Consider the following 21,573-nt stretch of genomic DNA (forward strand, 5'->3'; position numbering starts at 1 on the left):
AATTTGGCAAACAAAGTGAAATCACGTTGGACCAAGTCCGGGAGTAGGGAGGATGGGGAATGATAACCATGTTGTTGTTAGTCACAGACTCTATGGTTTTCAGGGTCGTGTGGGCGGTCGCGTTATCATGATTTAAGAAGTCAGTTGTGGTTGCGCCAAAGTTCCGGATTTTTCGTCGTACATTTTCTCTCAAGCGTCTCAAAACGTCACAGTGAAGTCAAGATTTGACCGTAGTGTTAGGAGGAACAAATTCACAGTGAACAAACCCCTTCACGTCGAAAAAACAATGAGCATGTTCTTTGCTGAACTTTGGACCTTCCGAGCTCTTTTTGTGCTTAGCGATTGTGGGCATTTCCATGGCGTCGATTGTTGCTTTATTCCTTTAGTGAAGCAATATGAATCCCGTTGTATTTCTGTACACCTTGATACATTTTGAAGCCAAAATGCTTAGATCTGATTATTATAGCTTGTCCTAGCGGCGACTTTTCGAACTTCCCTTCGTCTCCATTTCCGCGTAGAAAGTATCATGTTCCCTCTCTGTTCTGTGGCGTGTGGTTTTGTCTAGAGATATCGAAGTAATCACCTTATATGTCGAACTGGACATCCGGTTATAGTGAGGATCATAACCTAATAAACTCGCTGTGTCGGTAAGAGTGTAATTTATACAGTGAGATGGCACACAAATTTCAAGGCGACTGCATTGAATTTGAATCAAGGTAAGCATATAGATTTCTGGGTTTCTCGTGTTATTCTGTTTATTTATTTGTTTGATTAAGAAAGAATGACCATAGTATACAAACAGTGAAATGCAGAATATTTCAAGGTCTGTAAAGCCTTGCAAGTTTTCTCCCTTCTCTACACTGCAGTTGCGTTTCACAAGCCGGCTATATAAAACACAGTTTGCCTCAAGATATAAGCTTTTGTTAAGCCATTGTAACAGATATCTCTCACAGTCTTTGATCTCTCTTTTACTAGCGGAAAAATATAAAAGGTAAAGGAACAAATGTGACTGTTACTTATGTCTTGTTTAGGAACATAAACAAGGCCAACTGAAGTGACGGAGGGGGGCAGGGTATAGCCCTTGAGCTAATGCGTTTCTGTGACTCATATTACAGCTTTTGATCTCAAATGAAGATACTTTGGTATATTTAACAATATTACATTCGGTCTGCCAACTTGTTTTCCTTCTCGTTTTGTAAAATATCATTTGTTTCTTTGATGTTTTCCTGCTTTTTTGAGCTAGGTAACATTTCGCTTGGCTGCGTATGATTGTGGGTTTCGTTGTCTCTTTCAAATATACTGTGCTAGGCATTTGCGGTGCAGTCGGCAAGCAAGGTAAACATTGCCACTCGTGTAGATCAGTCCTACAGTGTGTGCAATAATGTGTGATTCTTTAGTACAGCAAGCTTTATTTAGATTGCATGTTAAATATAACAGAATTCAATAAAACTATTGTCTATATTTTGTTTATTTAATTACAATGTATGATAGCGTAGTTGGTTGAGGCACTATGCTACAAGCCGGAAGGTCGCGGGTTCAAGTCCCGATGAGGTCATTGGATTTTTTCAATTGACCTAATCCTTCCAGCCGCACTATGGGGTCAACTCAGCCTTTAATAGAAATGAGTATCAGGAATATTCTTGGGGGTAAAGGGCGGGAGGTGTGTAAGGCTGACAACCTTGCCTCCATCTATNTCAGCCTCTAATAGAAATGAGTATCAGGAATATTCTTGGGGTTAAAGGGCGGGAGGTGTGTAAGGCTGACAACCTTGCCTCCATCTATGAGCCGGTTGTCTAGAAAATGTGGAAACCTCAACATCTCACAACCCTATGGGCCTCCACGGCCTGTTACAGGGATACCTTTACTTACTTACTTTTAATTACACTGTATTAGTTATCTTTTTTTATTGCTAGTGGGGTGGGACTAAGTCCCTTGTACTGAGGCCACTTCTGGCCTATTGTACCAGCCCCAGATGATAGGTGAGGGTGATTGTGGAGCAGTTGGTGGAATGAAGGTTGGCAGGGGAAACCGAAGTACTCGGAGAAAACTCGCCACAGCGCCACTTTGTCGACCACAAATCCTAATTGACCAGACCCGGGATTGAACCCGGGCCGCCGCGGTGAGAAGGCAGCGACTAATCGCTTGAGCTATGACACGGCCTAAAGAGATGTGTTTGTGAAAATATATGAAACATTTTCATTTCGTATTAAAAAATCAGCAACACGAAAGAGGGTAAAGCGGTCAGAACGTGAAACTTATTCACTTCCACTTAGTGCCGAGGTCTGGAAAGCAAAGAATTTCCTTCAAGTAGTGGATAGAGGCAGGGGAAATTTACCTTTCCTATATCAGTTACAGCTGGAGTGCCTTCGGGCAATTCTTGTTCCTGTTTAGCTTCATCCTTCATCATATTAGTTTCTGCAAAAATTCTTTCGTATTTAATTTCAGAAAGTGTAATCTCAATAGGCATATCCCTGCCTGAAGATAGGATGTATGTAGCCTGTTGGATCGAGTGCCCTTAACCATCACATCGGTGAGTAACAGGCAATATTTATTTTCTCCCTCGCTTCCTTTTGCAACTAAATATTTACCCCTTAGTGTGGCCGCTCATGTGTGAATGTGAGTTCAACTAGACGCAGTTCTTGTGTTCGCAATGCATCCTGTTTGATGTAGCAGGTTACCTGAGGGCAAAGGGCATCTGAGTTAAAAAGAAATAACAAGAGACAACAAAGCTGAATTCCTGGGCTCTTGTACAGTGGATAAACATCTCGCAAATATATTTAGTCTTTCTTTCCTCAATGAGCATGTATAATGTTTCGTTATTTTCTCTGTAATGTATATTTTGTGCTCTATATATTTCTAATGTCAACAGGGCAGCATACAAAAACCGGTAGTTTCTCTTAATTGTGAATTGCTGGAGCTTTAGAAAATGCGCACTTAGACATATTGTTCAACTCTTTCATGCTCAAAGCCACAGTTTAATACAGAATATAAAATGGGATAGTCCAAAATATAGCAGGCTTATCAAGTTATAAACTGTAGGCATAGCGTAAACGTATTCTGGAAACTTCGCGTTTTTTTTTTTTTTTTAATATTTCGAAAACCGTAAGACTTGAATTTTATTTAGCGCATGAAGTGTGCTTTTAATTTGCTTTTAGAGCTCTTTCCGAAATATTTTTCTGTCAGACAAACAGCGAGTTACGCTTGACATGGACCCAAAAATATGCGTAGGTGTTCATTTTTAAACTTTCATTAATTAATTCCTATTTGGGTCCACACGTGGATAGGCTAATGCTCAAGTTAAAATAAAATGTAAAAGTGTCTACCAGTTTTAAAGATAAGCACCAGCATCAAGTTTCATTAAAATCTGTAGAGCGGTTTTTGAGTTAATACTTGCGGACAGACGGACAGACATATAGATATGGCGAAGCTGGTAGGACAATTTTTGCAACTTCTGGTTATTGTAATGCCAAAAACGTACAAAGCTATACACTGGGTTCCTTTCATGTCGAAAGCCTTAGGGCAAAGGAATACTGGGACACTTCTTAATGTAGGAGACTGATTTTTCCTTCCTGTTCCATTATTCGACATTATAAAACTTCTGCAACTATTTAACATCCTTAAATAAACCACAAATAAAAAGTTGTTGTTGCCCATTGTCTTTGGTGCAGTTAATAGATCAGTATATAATTCTTCCAAAGTTGACTGTACTGCCTTTGGTGTCTTTCAGTCAGGTAAGGGCTGGTGCACATACGTCTGAAAATTGTGTAAGCCTCACTCACTCATGGAGCTAAGCCCTTCTTGAGTAGCCTCCGATTGTGCAGCAACTCAAGGATTTCCTAGCATTTTATGGAACCCGAAGGTTCATTACAGTGCTCACAAAAATCCTCCACTGGTCCCTATCCTGAGCCAGATTTGCCCAATTAGTCAATACCATCCCATCCTAGCTCACTAAGATTCATTTTAATATTGTTCACCCATCTACGTTTTGGACTTCCTAGTGGTTCTTTCCTTCTGGCCCTAGATAAGATATACATAACGTAACATAACATAAAATAGCATTGCATTCCATGGATCCAAAGTTAGTCAAAATGACTGTAGGATGTGGAATATGTCATATAAATACAAAACATATGTACAGTCCCAATGGAGTTCTCACACAACAGAAACCAAGAATACACAGTGACTACACACAAGGCTATTTAAAGATACATAAGTTATTTTCTAGACAATAGGTATTCATCAACAGAGTAGAATGAATGTGTATTTAAGTATCGTTTCAGTGCTATTTTAAATTGTGCCTCTTCATTCATAAGACCTTTGAGATCAGATGGCAGGTTATTAAAAATGTTGATCCCAGCATAATATGTGCTTCTCCGAAAGCACGAGAGGTTAGCAATTGGTTTATGAAGACAGTGTTTGTGTCTTGTGTTAACACTGTGTACATTCGCATTCGTCTGAAAATGTTCTTCATTATTTGTAATTAAGTTTATTAATGAATATATATATNCCAGTTGAAATGATTATCAATTTGCAAGCCAAGGAATTTTGTGTTTACTCTCTCTTCTATATATTTATCATTATATCAAATGTTTAATGGATACTGTGGTGAGTTTTTTTGTTATAAATGGTATTACATTTGTTTTTTCTATGTTCAGGGACAGCTTGCTTGCAGAAAACCATTTACTCATTTGCGAAAGAACCTTGTTTGATAACATGCAGAAATCATCTAAATTTTTACCATAAATTATAACACTAGTGACATCTGCAAATACTATAGGTATTCATGAGGTCCTTAGTGTAGGAGGGAGGTCATTTATATAAATTATGAAAAGCAAAGGCCCCAAAATTGACCTCTGTGGAATTTCATGTTTTATTATTCCCCAGTTTGAGTAGGTACTTTTGATTGAATTTGATGATTTTATTTCTTTTGTTTTTCTTTTTTTATGTCTTTTGTTTTCTGTCTGTTAGGTAGGAAATTCCACCAACTAAGGTTGTTCCTTGAATGCCAAAAGAATGTAATTTAGTTAATAATATTTCATGATTTACACAGTCAAAAGCCTTTGCCAAGTCACAGAATATTCCACCAACATGCATTGTTTGATTAATAGATTTCAACACAGTGTCTGTTAATTTAAAAGCTGCATTTTCAATGGAAATTACTGTCCTAAAGCCAAACTGTCCTGGGACTAGTATATTGTTACTCTGAAAATAATGGCTTAACCCATTATGCATAACTTTTTCAAATACTTTAGAGAAAGTAGTTAGCAGTGAAATTGGCCTGTAGTTTGATATACTAGTCTTGTCCCCTTTTTTATATAGTGGTCTTACTACTGGCCAGGAAAGATTTCTGTGGATAGTGAGTGATTACAGATGTGAGTTAATGGGCTACTGATTAGAGATGCACAAATTTTTAAAATTTTACTTGTTATTCCATCATAACCTGAAGAATTTTTGTTTTGAGGGACTGTATTATACTTTTTATTTCAGTTCAGTGGTTGGAATGGTTTTAATACCAGAGAATTTTCTAGGAAATGCCTCTCTTAAAAATGAAATGGCATTATTTGTCACTTCTTGATGCAAGTTTAGATTTCCTGTAATCATTAGGAAAAATGTATTTAAGGCATCTGCAATTTCTCCTGGGTCCATAACTTTTTCATCACTTATAAGGAGATGGTATCTGTTCAGTCAGATGTGATTTTCCTGTTTCATGTTTTATTATATTCCAGATTGTTTTAATCTGATTATTCGATTTTGCCATAAGCCTACAGTAATGCTGCCTTTTAACCTCTTTTATAACTGTACTCAGGATTTTGCAATAGCTTATGTAGTATGCTCTGAACATTATCCAATATAAAAATGTCATAAAACTCAACAATTCACACAAACATTCAGAGAAACAAATTCGATTATTACACTCATTTGTACAGAAATATCTACACCTTGTCCTTGAAACATAGTTTAATAGGCAGCAAAATATATGACAGAATTTTGATGAATTACATTTCAGAACCACAAAGCAAAGTAGATATAGACCTAAATATCTGAAAGCAAGTTGCAATAGTAAATAATGAATGAAAACAGAGTTCAGGACTCTATACAAGTAGATGCTTCTTGATCAGACGATGAAAGAAATAGACCTACATAAATTGTAATCTAATCGTTACGACATTCAGCTTCTCCAGGGTCGGGGGTGCAACACGTACATTTACAAGGGCTATACATTTTTTAAAGGCGCACCAAACATGAATTCCAAAAAATTTTTATCGCGAAAGAATTAAATTCAACTTGTACTCTTCTCCAAGTATAATTAGAACGATCAAGACAAGGAGAATGAGGTGGGCAGTGCATATAGCACGAATGGTTGAGAAGAGGAATGCATATAGGATATTGTTGGGAAAGTCAGAAGGAAAGAGACCACTGGGAAGACCAAGGCATATGTGGGTGGACAATAAAATGGATCTTAAAAAAGATATGATGAGATGGTATGGATTGGATTTATCTGGCTCAGGATGGGGACCAGTGGAGGGCTCTTGTGAAACCTTAGGGTTCCATAAAATTCTGGGAAATTCTTGAGTAGTTGCAGACTTGGCTTCTCCTCAAGAAGGGCTTAGCTCCATAAGTAAGTATGTAAGTAAGTAGAATCAAATTCTGTCATAGTGAACTATGGTTTACCAGCGCTTTCCTTGCCTAAGGGTGCACACAAGACAGGGATGCTGCTATAAACATTTGTCTGATAGGGACAGGATTTGGAGGCTGTTGAAAAATTTTAACAAAAAACAAATATAAAGCCTTATCAAATCTTACCCACTCAGTATACGTGCATGTAAGCAATGCATAGACTGAAGTTAATCGCACTGCTTAAGGAGAGGAAAATATCGAGAAAGGATTATGCTGTATCTGAGACTTGTGTTGTAAAATTTAGTAGCTGGTTTCTGGAGATGCTGCTATTGCAGAGGTCGAAAGAAGTGGTCTGGCCAGAGATTACCTCAATGAAAAAAAAGAAAGCGAGGCGGAAATTATAGAACCAAATGAGTGTATTTTTCCACTCTTGATTATCATAAACCGGTATTTTACATCAAGTATGTATGCACCATAAGATAAGTTTATTGTAATACAACCGTAATTCTATCAGTTTCGCGTTACACAAATTGTAACTTGCTGTCATCCATTTAATCTCACAAATTGGTCGTACAAGATTAAATTTTGAATAGAATCACCATCATTTTTACCTCCAGATATAAGCCCAATAGATTTTAGCTTCAAGCCTGTAATAACATGACACAATTTTTAAGGAGCGGTGGAAATGTAAATACGAGCAAAACTATTCTCGAGTCGAACAGGTATGGAACTTCTACAGAATGGTTCCCTTTCATAAGTTCCCCCTCCCTTTCACAATTTGTTAACCAGTCAAATTTTAACATAAGTTGTGCTGCATATATTTCTTGTACGACAGTCAGACACTTGCCTGAATTGTGACATATATTTTAGTTCTCAGTTTTATTTATATCCTATATTTCTAGCACCAACATGTAGTACAAGGTGTTTTAAAACGTAGCAAATTTTCCTTATCAATCGCTTTATAATACAACCCTTCTTCAGTAACCATTAAATAACCTCTAATGCAGGAATCACTTAAACTATATTTTTGTGTTGTTTCTAATTTTCATTTGCAGTTTCACAAACATTCGAGGCATGGGCAAAATTTGTCTCCGAAGGACCCGTTTGTGGTTTGAAACTATTTTGTAGCACCGGAAAGAGACAAATATAATATTTTTAAAAAAATAATATAGTGGAATTTTAATATGCGCAATGAAGTCAATTAATTACCATATTAGAGGGACAGATGGTGCTGCTTGCAGTTGCTGGCAAGCCTCTTAATTTTAATTTTGAAAAAAGTGTTCAAATACTCGTAAATTAAAATGGTGTTATAGTGAAATTTTCACATAGCTCCATGGGTTGGATAAAAATCTGTCGCGGGCAGGATCCTACCGCTGACCATACTTTGCTAACCCTGAAATATCTATTGTTGCTTTCGGCACGATCCAACTGTGTAATATAATACTACTCCGAAAACAAAATTCTAACAGAACATGAAATAGGGAAAAGCATCATAATTTTTCACAGAAATACGATTTTGAGCCACGTTAATCCAAAATCACTGTCAGCACACGAGCTGTAAGCGTTATTCTTGCAAACGCGCCCGTTACTCCGAACATGAATACTGACTTCCAAACTATTTCATCTCAGTAAAAATAATTTATGGACGGGATGATAATTCTTATACAAAATGTTCCGAGAAGAACTAACCGCCTATTTTCCTTAATTACAACACGGGCCGCTTAGAAAACGAAAAATTAGGGAGACACACAAATAAACACACAGACAGTAAGGTGATCTCGTAAGCCTCCTAACAAAAATTATGTGGGATACACAGACGGAGAGCAAAGTGATGTCTTAAGCCTCACAGTTTAGGGTGGGACACACAGACACAAAGACAGCAAGGTGACCTCATAAGCCTGTTTTGACACGACACAGACTGCATAGAAAACAAAATACTTGGAGGAATGCACAGACACCCAGACAGAAAAGTGATTTCATAAGCCTAAACGATTTGGGTGAATACACAGAAGGGTGGAGAGGCACAGACAGACATCAAGGTGATCTCATAAGCCTCCTTTTATTTTTTCAAGATAAGGAAAGTGGGATAAAAACGAATCTTAGACACACTGTATAGGACAGGCTGTGAACTGGATTGACGTGGAACATGAGAGGGTTCATTCACGACAATGAAACTTTGCCTTACATAGAGAATTAATTTCTTGAATAGTTGAGTAGCTATTGACTGCACTGTGAAGTTGGTTAGTTAATACTTGTTTATTGCATGTTTCATTCTGAACAGTAGAACATTTTGACATGCAAGTATGTCTTCGTAACATAAGTCCACAAACGAAACGCAGTCCAATTAAGGAGACAAGTTCCAAACGACCAACGACAACAACTGAAGTGCTCTAAGCCCTAATTTATATTACATTCGAGGGATCGACTAGTCACATACGCGCAGAAGGTAATACCTCGCTAAGGAAATAAGAACCTGTATGTGACGGAATTATCATTATTGCAGAGTCAAATGTTCCGAAATGATCCGCGTCGAAGAACTGGTACTGGTTAGCACGGACCTTGCGCTCCCTTCAGAGAATTATTCAACAGATTTGCTAGATTATGTTACGTTATAGCTAGTGGGGTGGGACTAAGTCCCTTGTACTGCGGCCACTTCTGGCCTATTGTACCAGCCCCAGATGATAGGTGAGGGTGATTGTGGAGCAATTGGTGGAATGAAGATTAGCAGTGGAAACCGAAGTACTCGGAGAAAACCTGCCCCCGCGCCACTTTGTCCACCACAAATCCCACTTGACCAGACCCGGGATCGAACCCGGGACGCCGCGATGGGAAGTCAGCGACTAACCGCTTGAGCTGTGGCGTGGCCTTATGTTACGTTAAGGAAAATGTTTTTCCTTATATGCAATCCTTCCCGAGTGGAGGCGGTTTCAAATACCTCCACCGTAGCCCTGTGAGTCGTAGGAGGTGAAGAAGAGGGAACCTTGTGCCTGGGGTTATAACTGAGCCACCTTGTTCCTGGGGTACATAAATACAGGGTCATGGTCCTTCAAGTTGGGGGTTAGACGCATGGCTGACGTCCTTGTTCTGGAAAAATAATAATTGTTTCTAATCCAAAGTAACGAAACCGGATGGTCTATAGACAATTCTAGCAAAATCTTCTAAAGAACCCTGTGGTCCAAAAGGGGCTGTTTTGCTAGTGGTTATAATATGTGGCCATTTATGGGTGGATGGAATGAAAGGAATAGGAAACATATTTAAATTTGGAATAAAATTTTATTGCAAAATCTTTGTTGAAATTTGAAATTATTCAGAACTGGCCAGTTGCCTGAAAAGGATTTTTTTTTCTTTGGCACTACAGCCCCAGTGGGCCTAGGCCTACCTCCATGAACTTCTCCGTTCACTTCGATTTACTGGATCTTATACATACGGTAGGACTCCTTGGGCGAGTGATCAGCTCGTCGCAAGGCCTCTACCTGTACACAAACACAGGAAAACGCACACAAACATCCATGCCCTGAGTGGAATTCGAACCCACGATCCCGGCCCTCCGAGCGAGGGAAGACAGTGCATGCCTTAGACCGCTCGGCTACCGTGACCGTCTGAAAGGGAATTTACCTTTGTATTATGTAAAGATATTGCGGTTATAATCACAGATGGCCCTACTTCTCAGACAAGCTTTATGCCGTATAAGCTTCATTGCTTCTGGCAGTACGTTGATATACCGCTTTCATACTAAAATATTGTCTTTATGGTCTGAACAAGAAGTTCTGGGAAGAACTAATCGCCTACTTTCCTTTGATACGGCACGGACCGCATAGAAAATGTACTCGTTGCCGCGTGAAAATGTTTACTGAGCCGTTGTCTAGCACCGAAAAGAGGGATACACTTAAGAGATCCGTTGCCTAGGAACGATAAGCGGGGATACACGTAGGGGCACAGACAGCTGAGAGGGACTTCCGAAGCACGCTGGTCAGATGGGTTCAGGTGCCATGATACTTATACTAAGCTTCGTAAAGATTGATTCAGACATTCAAATATTAATGTGGGGGTTACACAGATACACAGATAAACAGGCGCACAGGCACATAGACACATAGAGAGCACGGTGACCTCATAAACATGCTTTTATTTTTACGAAAGAAGGAAATTAAGGTAAGAAAATAGTAAAACTATCCCTGTAACCGGCCGAGGAGGCCCATAGGTTTGTGAGACGTCGAGGCTCCCATATTTTCTCTAGACAGTCGGCTCACAGATGGCGGTGAGGTTGTCATCCTTACTTTCCGGCCGCCCTTTACTCTTCAGAAAGATTCCTTGTACTCAATTCTGTTAGAGGCTGAGTCAAATCCAGGGCCATATTGCGGCTGGAAGGATCAGATCAATTGATAAAATCCAATATATCGGGAAGCAAACCCGCGACCTTCCGGCTCGTAGCATAGTGTCTGAATCAACTACGCTACCGCGTGCCACACGAAATGATGAAAGTAGGCTAATTCAATCTCAGTGAACTGCCGGTATGTGAAGTTGCCGTTGAAAGGTGCAGTTCCTAATTAATCCATGGCGTACGGTATTGTATAATTAGTCACGACTTTCCTCGGTTTAATGGAAAAAATAATTATTATTAGTGTGTTCATAGAAACATTAAAATGAATAGTATTCTGCATTAGCTAATCAGTTCCACATCCAACAGCTCTGTGTCGCTAAGCCCGGTTCCTTGGACTGTGGAGAAAATCCAGGTATTATCTTGGCATTCCGAAACATATAGTTTGTTTAAAGTGAAGGGCTTTTAGCCCAGTGCCCAGCCTCACGTGTCATCCCTGCTGTATTTAACATATTCCTCAACCGCCCTTTGCCTCCGAAGGTCGTCTCCTTCATCCTCAACTTGTGGCCGTGTTACGGAGCGGTGTCAAGGGGCTCACTTGATATGAACACCCGGTTTCTGCATCCACATTAACAAAACAAAAACAAAACACTTTTCTGCTGAGATCGAGATCCTAGAGGAGATAGTTTGTTTCTGCATGTGATATCTAGCAGAGTGTCATCGTAAAAAAAAGTAAAAGAGGGTTGAAACACTTCTCGCATGTCAACAACTCTAGATAACAGCGTACTAAGTTCGTTAAAGAATTCTATTTTACTATAACTAAGTGCAAAAAGGAAAACGAAATATTTGGCTTATGTAATTATTTACTTGTCATTTATTTAACGATACTATCATTAGCTCAGTATGTATATATATATATATAGTCGTATGATATGCGTTTAATGAACTGGGAATTATTTGGGCGGAAGAGATTATATTTAGTTATTTAACTACGATCCCAGTAGCTTAGACTAGATCGCGTGGGATAGTAAGATGATGACATTAATTATACATTGGAAATATGTGGAAGAGAGAGGGTCCCATAATTTGTACTCTTCGCCTAATATAATCAGAATGATCGTGTCAAAGGGAATGAAATGGATAGGGCATGTAGCACGCATGAGGATTAATAGGAATGCCTGTAGGGCTTCGATGGGAGAAACAGAAGGAAGTATACCAATCGGAAGACTCAGACGTATGTGGCATGATACTATTAAATTAATCTTAGAGAAAGAAAATGAAATGTTTTATACTGGATTCAACTGGTTCAGGATATTATTATTTTTTTATTGCTATTGGGGTGGCTCTTGTACTGCGACCATTTCTGACCTATTATACCAGCCCTAGACGATAGGTGAGGGTGATTGTGGAGCAATTGGTGGAATGAAGATTGGCAGGGGAAACCGAAGTACTCGGAGAAAACCTTCCCCAGCACCACTTTGTCCACCACAAATCTCATTTGACCAGACCCGGGATCGAACACGGGCCGCCGCGATGGGAAGCCAGCGACTAGCCGCTTGAGCTATGGCGCGGCCCTGGCTCAGGATAAGGAAATTTCGGAAATTCTTGAGCATGTGAACGACTGGTGGCTTCTGAAGAAGAGCTTAGCTCCGTGGAGGTAGTTGGTTGATTAGTCGGTAAGTTAATTACTTAGTTAGGTCGCTTCTCTTTGCCGCCTGCTCCTTATTATTAAATAATTCGTCAATAATGCAAAAAATATATTCTTAAAATATAAGAGATATATAAAGTATGTTTCTCACTAAATGTGCTAATTATAGTATTTAAATTAAATTAATTTAATACAAGATGCATTTCTAGTGAGAAACATAATTTAAATATCTTTTATATTTTAAGAAAATATTGTTGCATTATTGACGGATGCTTTACTAATAAGGACAATGCCTCAATGCAACGGGATTCTGAAATATAATAATTGTTATTGTCGTGTTTGACTTACTCCTTGACACTGAGACTGTTCCTGTTCCTTTGAATCGTAGCCCTACTTTTCCAAATTACACGTCGTTACACCCCAGAGGACCATAATTTTCAAAGTCACAGCTTTCAGAAGTGCAAATCCAATAACTCAAGTAACACTGAACACCAAAATTTGTAGAATATAAAAACATAAATTCCGTGATCTTGAGCCTCACTTTTCACTTTGCTCAGAGATTTGGCCTTGTCCCACCACCCTCAAAGTCATCTCTGTAATAACCGTGTGTGTCATTTCTGAAAGAACAGACAACAATGAAGAAAACAAGATTGACAGTCAAAATATATGAATTCTAACAAGCCGTTTGGGTGGTAGTATTCTGAGTTGTGATACCGTGAAATATTTGTAACCACCTCCATAAATGTATGGTGTCACAATTCCGAAGACTACAGTATAAATTTTCGTCATCGCAAAAGTTCCAAATCTGGTATTTAACGGCGGAGACTGTTTAATTTTGTGCTCCAAATTTCGTTGCAGTTTGACATGTTGTCTTGATCATGCGTGCCTGAAATATGTCCTTCTTTAAGACCAAATCTACTGTACTCTTTGATTGAAACAGAGGAGTTAAATAAATCAACATAAACCTATCAAATAAATGAACTCTTACTAAGAGAGATTCGGGGTCACGAAGTGACGTAGTTGTTGAGGCACTATACTACAAGGCTGAAGGTCGCGGGTTCAATTCCGATGAGATCACTGGATTTTTCAATTGACCTAATCCTTCCAGCCTCACTATGGCCCTGAGGTTGACTCAGTCTCTAACAGAAATGAGTACCAGGAATCTTTCTGGGAGCTAAAGGGCGTCCGGCGCGTAAGATTCACAATCTTACCGCCATCTGTGAGCCGATTGTCTAGAAAATGTGGGAACCTCAACATCTCACAACCTATTGGCCTCCACGGCCTGTTACAGGGATAGCTTTACTTTTTACCATTACCAGGAGAGATCAAATGATTTTGAGCCCCAATTTTGATTTTGCCCGAAGAAGTGGACCTAACGCTTCATCCCATATACCAGTGATTCTCAACCTTTTTGAAACCGAGTCACAGTAAATTAATGTTTTATTTCCCACCGCAGCGGCCCGGGTCCGATCCCGGGTCTGGTCAAGTTGGATTTGTGGTGGACAAAGTGGTGCTGGGGTAGGTTTTCTCCAAGTACTTCGGTTTCCCGTGCCAATCTTCATTCCACCAAACTCTCCAGCATCATTATCACCTGGGACAGGCTACAATAGGCCAATCAGTGACCGCCGTGTCGAGTGGACCCAGTTGGACTCCCCCCACCCACTAAGCGAAGCTAAAGGCTCAACGACGGAAGAATCGTTTGGTTCCCAGCAGAGGCAAGAAATGTTCTCCTTTCCACAACGTCCAGATCCAATTAAGTTCCACAGAACCCATGGGTAATGGTATTTTTCTCACAGGGTAAAACGGCCGGAACTTGAAAGTGTTCAATCGTCTCCATTTAGTGCTGAGTTTAAGCAAGTCTTCAGCTTTATCACCACTTCCCCATACATCTTCATTACGTGGGACTTAATTGAGTACAAAGACAATTTTATAGAAGGGAATATTGATGTACTTTGTAATAAGCCATCATGTGATAATGTGTCACGTCATTCGCTGTGCATTGAAAGGCCGTCCTGATCACCTATCCACAAATGTTTCCCTACTTTATCCTCTTATTGAAGCAGTTGGTGATAGGCAACCAAAGGAAGTCTGAAGAGCAGATTTTATAAATTTCAATAAGGCATGTACATGCTACTCAACACACCCCAATTTATTGCCAAACTAGAAGATAATTCCTGTAGTCGCCATTTCTTGACTATGAAGAACGTTTAGTGTGGAGTGGAATTTCATGAAGTTTAATGTGAGGTTTCAAATGTTAATTGCTTGTCAACACACCCAGTGACAGCACATAAAGTGGCTACAGCACCTATATTTCGGTCTCCTAGGCTACATAAATCTGTCGTGAAGCTGAAGCTAGCTACCTCAACTTCAGAGAAAATAAAACGAGATTATAATACCAATATTATGTGCATCAATTGCGATAAACAAGTCAACTGTACTCACTTAACTTTTTTTAAAATATATTATTTGAATTAAAGATTAAACTTTCTCAGAGTTAGTCATGAAATTCAATTACGAAGAAAGCCGTCTTCTGGAATGTGACGCCGTGTAAAAATTGTGCTAACCGACGTTTCAGAGGAACATATCGCCTCCATCTTCAGGGTATAAAACAAGAAGAAATCCATGAGCGAACCAACTTGAGCAGGTGCAACAGACTGAGTCTGGTCGAGTAAACACAACTGTATAATCTGAAGATGGAGGCGGTACGTTCCTCCGAAACGTCGGTTAACAATTTCTACACGGCGCCATATCACAGAAGACGGCTTTCTTCATAGTCACCGCCGTGAAAATCTCGAATCTTACAAGTTCACTTACGTTTTGCGATTTCACCTTCAGTCAAATTGAAAAGTAAAAAAAATCTTCGATAATACGCTGTCATTAAGCATCCCATGTGCCGTCTATTATACTTGCAAATAAGTTTGCCTAGAAGCCAGTTTTTGTAGAGGCTTGAGGAGAGTTAACCCTTGCAAGAACCAACTTCTGATTACTACTAATCGATCCATTTGCATATTGTCAAACGGAGCCAAACGTGTTAGGCAACTCATTCATCTCAAAATATCAACCTTTTTTAAATATAAGAAGGACCTATACAAACCAGGAGATTCTGATATAATTATAAAACGTGAAATCCTTATTTTTATATTGCTAGTGGGGTGGGACTAAGTCCCTTGTACTGCGGCCACTTCTGGCCTATTGTAACAGCCCCAGATGATAGGTGAGGGTGATTATGGAGCAATTGGTGGAATGAAGATTGGCAGGGGAAACCGAAGTACTCGGAGAAAACCTGCCCCAGCGCCACTTTGTCCACCACAAATCTCACTTGAGCAGACCCGGGATCGAACCCGGGCCGCTGCGGTAGGAAGCCAGCGACTAACAGCTTGAGCTATGGCGCGGCCTTCTTGTGTGAAACCTTTAGGCCTGAGTGTAAAAGTGGACTTTATCTGGCGAATCTTTTGCCAATCTCTCAGGTCTTGTTTCCATTAATCATAATCCGGCCGTGGTACTTGTGATTAGAGAACCACGGGTGACCCGTAAGTCTTCAGAAGACATCTAACTCATTTCATTGGGCTGAATTTCATTAATATTAAAGTGTAAGAATATTGCAAACTAATGACAATGATTAGATGTATCTATGGCTCTACTACTCTTTGTTGGGCCTTGGGCTATTTTTCAGTTCCTTAATCCTATACACAATCGGTAGGACTCCTTGGACGAGTGATCAGCCCATCACAAGGCCTCTACCTACACAGAACAACACAAACACAGAATAAACGCACACAGAGACATCCTTGCCTTGAGTGGGATTCGAACCCACGATCCCAGCGTTGGAGTAAGCAAAGACATTTCATGACTTAGACCTGGCATCCACTGTGATCGGAGGAAATATTTAAATACGATTCGAAAATTGAACAAATGTTGACTTGAATTATAGTAGTCCTAAAGGTACAAATATTTTATCTTGTGGAACAAGCGGTAGGAGTGTAATAGAGAAATTAAGCTAGAAAATGTGGCTCTACGGAACGTCCAGCACATACAAGTTTTGTTATAAATTATTTTTATGTATTCTGTCTTAGAATACGAGCAAAGCAGAAATGTCTTAAGAGAAAATCATATCTTTCTGTCACTCCTATTAATTAACATACTAGGCTGTTAGCACTTGTCCACCCTGGCTCCTCGCTCGCGGATTTTCATCTTTTTAATTCTACCCTGAAAATGGAGGCGATACGTTCCTCCGAAACATCGGTTAACACAATTTCTACACGGCGCAACATCACAGAAGACTTCTTTCTTCAAGAGACAATATGTTTTGATATATTGGGTTTCTGGACTTTATCCATCGTCCTGGTTTTTAAGATAACAAATAAAAACACGACGTTTCGGAAACTGGATCTGTTTCCGTCCTCAGGTGAAGGAAAAGGGGAAACACCTATTCTGTTGGGTCCGTTAGAAAGAGCTAGCCTCAATCACTGGACGTCGTGTTTTTATTTGTTATCTTAAAAACCAGGACGATGGATAAAGTCCAGAAACCCAGTATTTCAGTGTGTTATACACCATCGTCAGAATCCTATAGTAACTACTTACAATATGTTTTCATCAGTAATTTTTCATATTACTGACACGCAAAGAATTCTTGAGTAACTTAGTTTACTTTTAAAGGAAATAGACCAGAGTAATCTTATATCACTTTTGTACTCGGCACTGTGGCGTGACTGAAGGTAATTCGTTATTCAGTGGCATAGCCGAGTGTACGGAAATAGGGACTAACTCCATCGATTGGGCCCAAACGGAGTAGGTTTTCTAAAAGGATATGATTTTAAGTAGTCTACACAACAATAAGTTCAAAAAATAAATAAGATAGACATTATCGTGTCAACATCTGCTTTATTTTGCTGTTAATGACTTCGGTACATGTTTCGACCCTTATCTGGGTCATCCTCAGGCGTAAGTCAATACTTGGTGTTAGTTTCTGAGTTCCGCCATTTATTCAGTATGAATTCATATTGGGTCTATATTGTTATACTATCCTAGTAATACAACTATTCATGTACGCCTGTGGAGCACCCAGATAAAGGTCGAAAGATGTAGCGAAGTCATTAACAGCAAAATAAAGTAGATTTTGACAAGATAATGTCTCTCCTCTTCATTTCCGAAATTAATGTTGTGTGGACTGCCTCAAATCATACCCTTTTAGTGAAATATACACAACAGGATGCATACCATAGAGGTGAGTAGGTTTTGCCTGAAGACGGAAACAAAATCGTCACCGAAACATTGTGTTTTCAAATAAACAAGACGAAGGATAATGTCCAGAAATATAATATTTGTACTAACTGATAGATAAGCGGCCTACGTAGTCTAGAGGTAACGTTCCCACCTCATGACTCAAGGTACGCGGGTTCAAACCCGGCGGGCGTCGTGGAATTTTTAAAGGTAGAAAAATTCAGGGAACAAGTCCTCCGGGATTTACGGAACGTAAAAGATCCTCATGTTTCTAGGAGATCTCTGAGCAAAATTAGGTAAAAAGTTTCCCGCCCAAGTAGTTTTGAATGCCTCCGATAGATAAGGAAGCATCGGGTACCGCAGCCAGTCTCGTTGGCTGAACGGGGCTGATTCTCCAAATAATCTTAAAATAGGTTAATGTCATTTCATCTCACAAGTTTATCAATTGAATGTTCACTCATTCTGTCATTCAGAATTCGTTTTCCACTAAACTTTTAGTTGGTATAGCGTTGGAAAGCCGATCCCAGTGACCGTGCGGTCTGAGGCATCAACTGTCTTCACTCGCTCGAACACGGGGATCGTGGGTTCGAATCCCAGTTGACGCATAGATATCTGTGTATACGTTTATTCTGTGTTTGTGTTGTTCTGTGTGTAGGTAGCGGCCTTGCGATTGGTTGATCCCCCGTCCAAGGGGTCCTACCGACTGTGTATAAGATCAAGAAACTAAGAAATTGGCGAAGGCACAACACAGGCTCTAGAGCAATAATAATAATAATATTAATAATAATAGCAGCGATAAAAAGCTGAGATATCTAACGCTCGTTTAATGATTACTATAAGGAAATTGGCTTGGAAGCCGGTAAAAGTAAAGATATCCCTGTAGCAGCCTGTTGAGGACCACAGGGTTGTGAGACGTCGAGGCTCCCATATTTGTTAGACAATCTGCTCACAAATGGAGGTAAGGTTGTCAGCCCTACGCGCTGGCCGCCCTTTAGCCACCAGGAAGATTCCTGGTACTCATTTCTGTTAGAGGCTGAGTCGATCCCAGGACCATAGTGCGGCTGAAAGGATTAGGTGAATTGGAAGGGTTCACCTCATCGGGACTCGAACCAGCGACCTTCCAGCTTGTAGCACAGTACCACAACCAACTACACTAGCGCGTGCCCCCCCCCTTAAGCCGTATCTTTAACAAAATAATCCGGAGAGCGGAGGCTCAGGCAGAGGAACGCATGACTCATATGTTGGAGGTTCCCAGTTCCAATCTTGGCCAGGACATCGGCCACTCTGAGTCAGCGTTTCATGGTGTTCCCCATTCCCTCCGTTCAAATATCATGATAATACTTCGAAATCCACGACGGCCATTTTCTTCTTCGTTGCACCCAGTTTGTAATTTTTAATCAACTTTACATTTTGCGCTGACCTCCTCTGTGGTTTAGTGGTCAGCGTTCGTGGCTGCAGATCCAGAGGTCCGGGTTCGATTCCCGGCGCTACCAGATTTCCTGAGAAGTACTGTGTCTGCAACGGCGTCCACGCAGCTCCGTGAGGATAATTAAGGAGCTATTTCTAGGAAATAACTGCTCCGGTCTAGAAACCCGAAATTAACAGCCATGGGGATCCGTTGCGCTGACTACGCGACTCTCTCTATCAGCTAAATTTGGTAGTAACTTCACTGACAAGCGGCGGTCGCTCGGTCGGTATAGTTCGCTTGCGGACTCAATTCACGGAGTATGTTTATAACATTTGGCGATATAGGCCTATAGTTTCGGTTACTGGAAATCTCGCTCAATAGAAAAGAAGTTAATGAATGAGAAAAGAGCACGAAGATTTTTCTTTTTGCAGCGAATGTGGTTTACTAGACATGTTGTCTATTCAGAAACCACCTACACTTATTCTTGGCAAGGAAACTGTTTCATTTCCTTAGCCATAGTAATTTGTATACATCTCAACCACTTAAATTCTTAATTTAAATGCTCTGTGTAGATTTATTAGCTCTGCATTTGAATAGAGACTTGCTGATTTCACAGACAAACAATTTCAGTGCAGCATAGTGAAATATTGTTCGCTATACAACTCCTGAGTTCTGTAAAAAAAAGTAAAAAAAGTAAAGCTATATTTTAAAGATATTTGTTTCGGTTTCTAAGTCGCCTGTTGTATAAATTTTGCTACAACATTTATAAACCAAACAATATGTATAAAGGTGTGTGTTTATTATCATTATATTTCTAAAGAATATTATACAATATGCGAATCTGAAGGTTAAGAAAGAAAAGCTAATTCCTTTTAACCTGTAACTGACAGCCAATGCTTTATATCGCACCGGTAAATCAAATGTACCAACCTTATAAGTCTCTCAGCTGGACAAACTGGTGATACAGGTCGTACGAGATGGTCCGTGTTGCGAGATAAGTTTGACTGAACCAGTTTCTTTTAAATGGAAGGCCGTTTCCAGTTTTCCCGCTCATTAATATAAAAATAGTGCACAGTAAAAAATGAGTGGCGTGTCTCAGAGGAATATAAATTATGTCTGGGACTATACGAGTACATTTATTATAATATTTATCTCAAGTATCTCGTAAATCAACATCACAAGCCTTTATTATTATTATTATTATTATTATTGTTATTATTATTATTTTACATTACATTACATTACATTACTCATGGACCGGAGTAATTCTTGAGGAGCGGCCAATTATGCAGCTACTCAAGAATTCCCCAATATTTTACAGAACCCAAAAGTTCATTACCGTGTTCACAAGAGCACTCTACTGGTCCCTATCCTGAGCCAGACCAATTCAATCCATACCATCCCATCCTATCTCTCTAAGAGCCATTATTATTGTTATTATTATTATTTGGATGTTGAGTTAGCGCACAAATGAGCAAGAATTAATTGATTTATTGTTATTAACTTCTATGTGTTTATGTAATCTTATAGTCCTTTCTCGCTACTTAATGGCATAACTACTAGAAATAGACTTATCTTACTTTCCTCACCTATTAATAATAAATTAATTTTCTCATAGAATTATTATTAATTTATTGCTGTCATTGAGACTGACATATTTTGTGTTTTGTTTGTTAGCTATTTTTGTGTCCTTCTACTTACTTGTGCTAGCTTTGTAATTGGCCTCTGTGCTGTTAAGTGTGCACGTAAATAAACATGAATTGAATTATTGTTATTTATTTTTGAATATTTATACTTTACGTTTCTCTATTCTCAATAAAAACTTCGATTTGTGTTAATGAAATTATTATTATTATTATCGTGACGAGAGGACTGAAAGCCGAATTCTGCGCATCTGCTGGGCGGAGCTTCGCGGGGCGCGTTCCATTGGTAACAAGAAATGAACCGTTACTCTGGGGTTTGATGGAGTTATTGGAGGCATTTCCGTGGCAACGACATTCTAAATAGACTGTTACCACGGAGGCGATTCCTAGCCCAACCGCCTAGCAGGAATAAATGGAGGGCAGTTGAGAGGCCGTCTGTTCAGAGTTCAGAACTGAAGCCAAAAGTTCAGAAGTGAAGGCAGAGTCGAGAATCGAAGTTCAGAGTTCAGAAGTAAAGTAAAGAGTGAGAAATGAAGTCGGAGAGAACGCAGAAAATGTGTGAACTGTTATAATTGGATGTATTTGTGATACTGACGTCAAATAAACCTAATCATCAAATCTAGAATCCACAATTATTAGTAACGCGTAGCCCCGAACACGTGATATTTTTAATATAATTATCATTATTACTTCGTTTTTTGTTTGTTTACTTGTCTGC

At 39.5% G+C, this 21,573-nt stretch overlaps 1 long non-coding RNA gene across 1 annotated transcript in view; it reads left to right on the forward strand.

The window, feature by feature from the left end:
• Positions 1-525: 525 nt before the first annotated feature.
• Positions 526-21,573, forward strand: part of LOC117282673 — a 245,500-nt gene continuing 224,452 nt past the window's right edge. Inside the window, exons 1-2 of the long non-coding RNA XR_004513505.1 lie at positions 526-716; positions 2,446-2,530. This is a non-coding gene — a long non-coding RNA (uncharacterized LOC117282673). The remainder of the gene's footprint in view (positions 717-2,445; positions 2,531-21,573) is intronic.

This window comes from Cryptotermes secundus, unplaced genomic scaffold (assembly GCF_002891405.2).
Source record: "Cryptotermes secundus unplaced genomic scaffold, Csec_1.0 scaffold70, whole genome shotgun sequence".
Lineage (NCBI taxonomy): Eukaryota > Metazoa > Arthropoda > Insecta > Blattodea > Kalotermitidae > Cryptotermes > Cryptotermes secundus.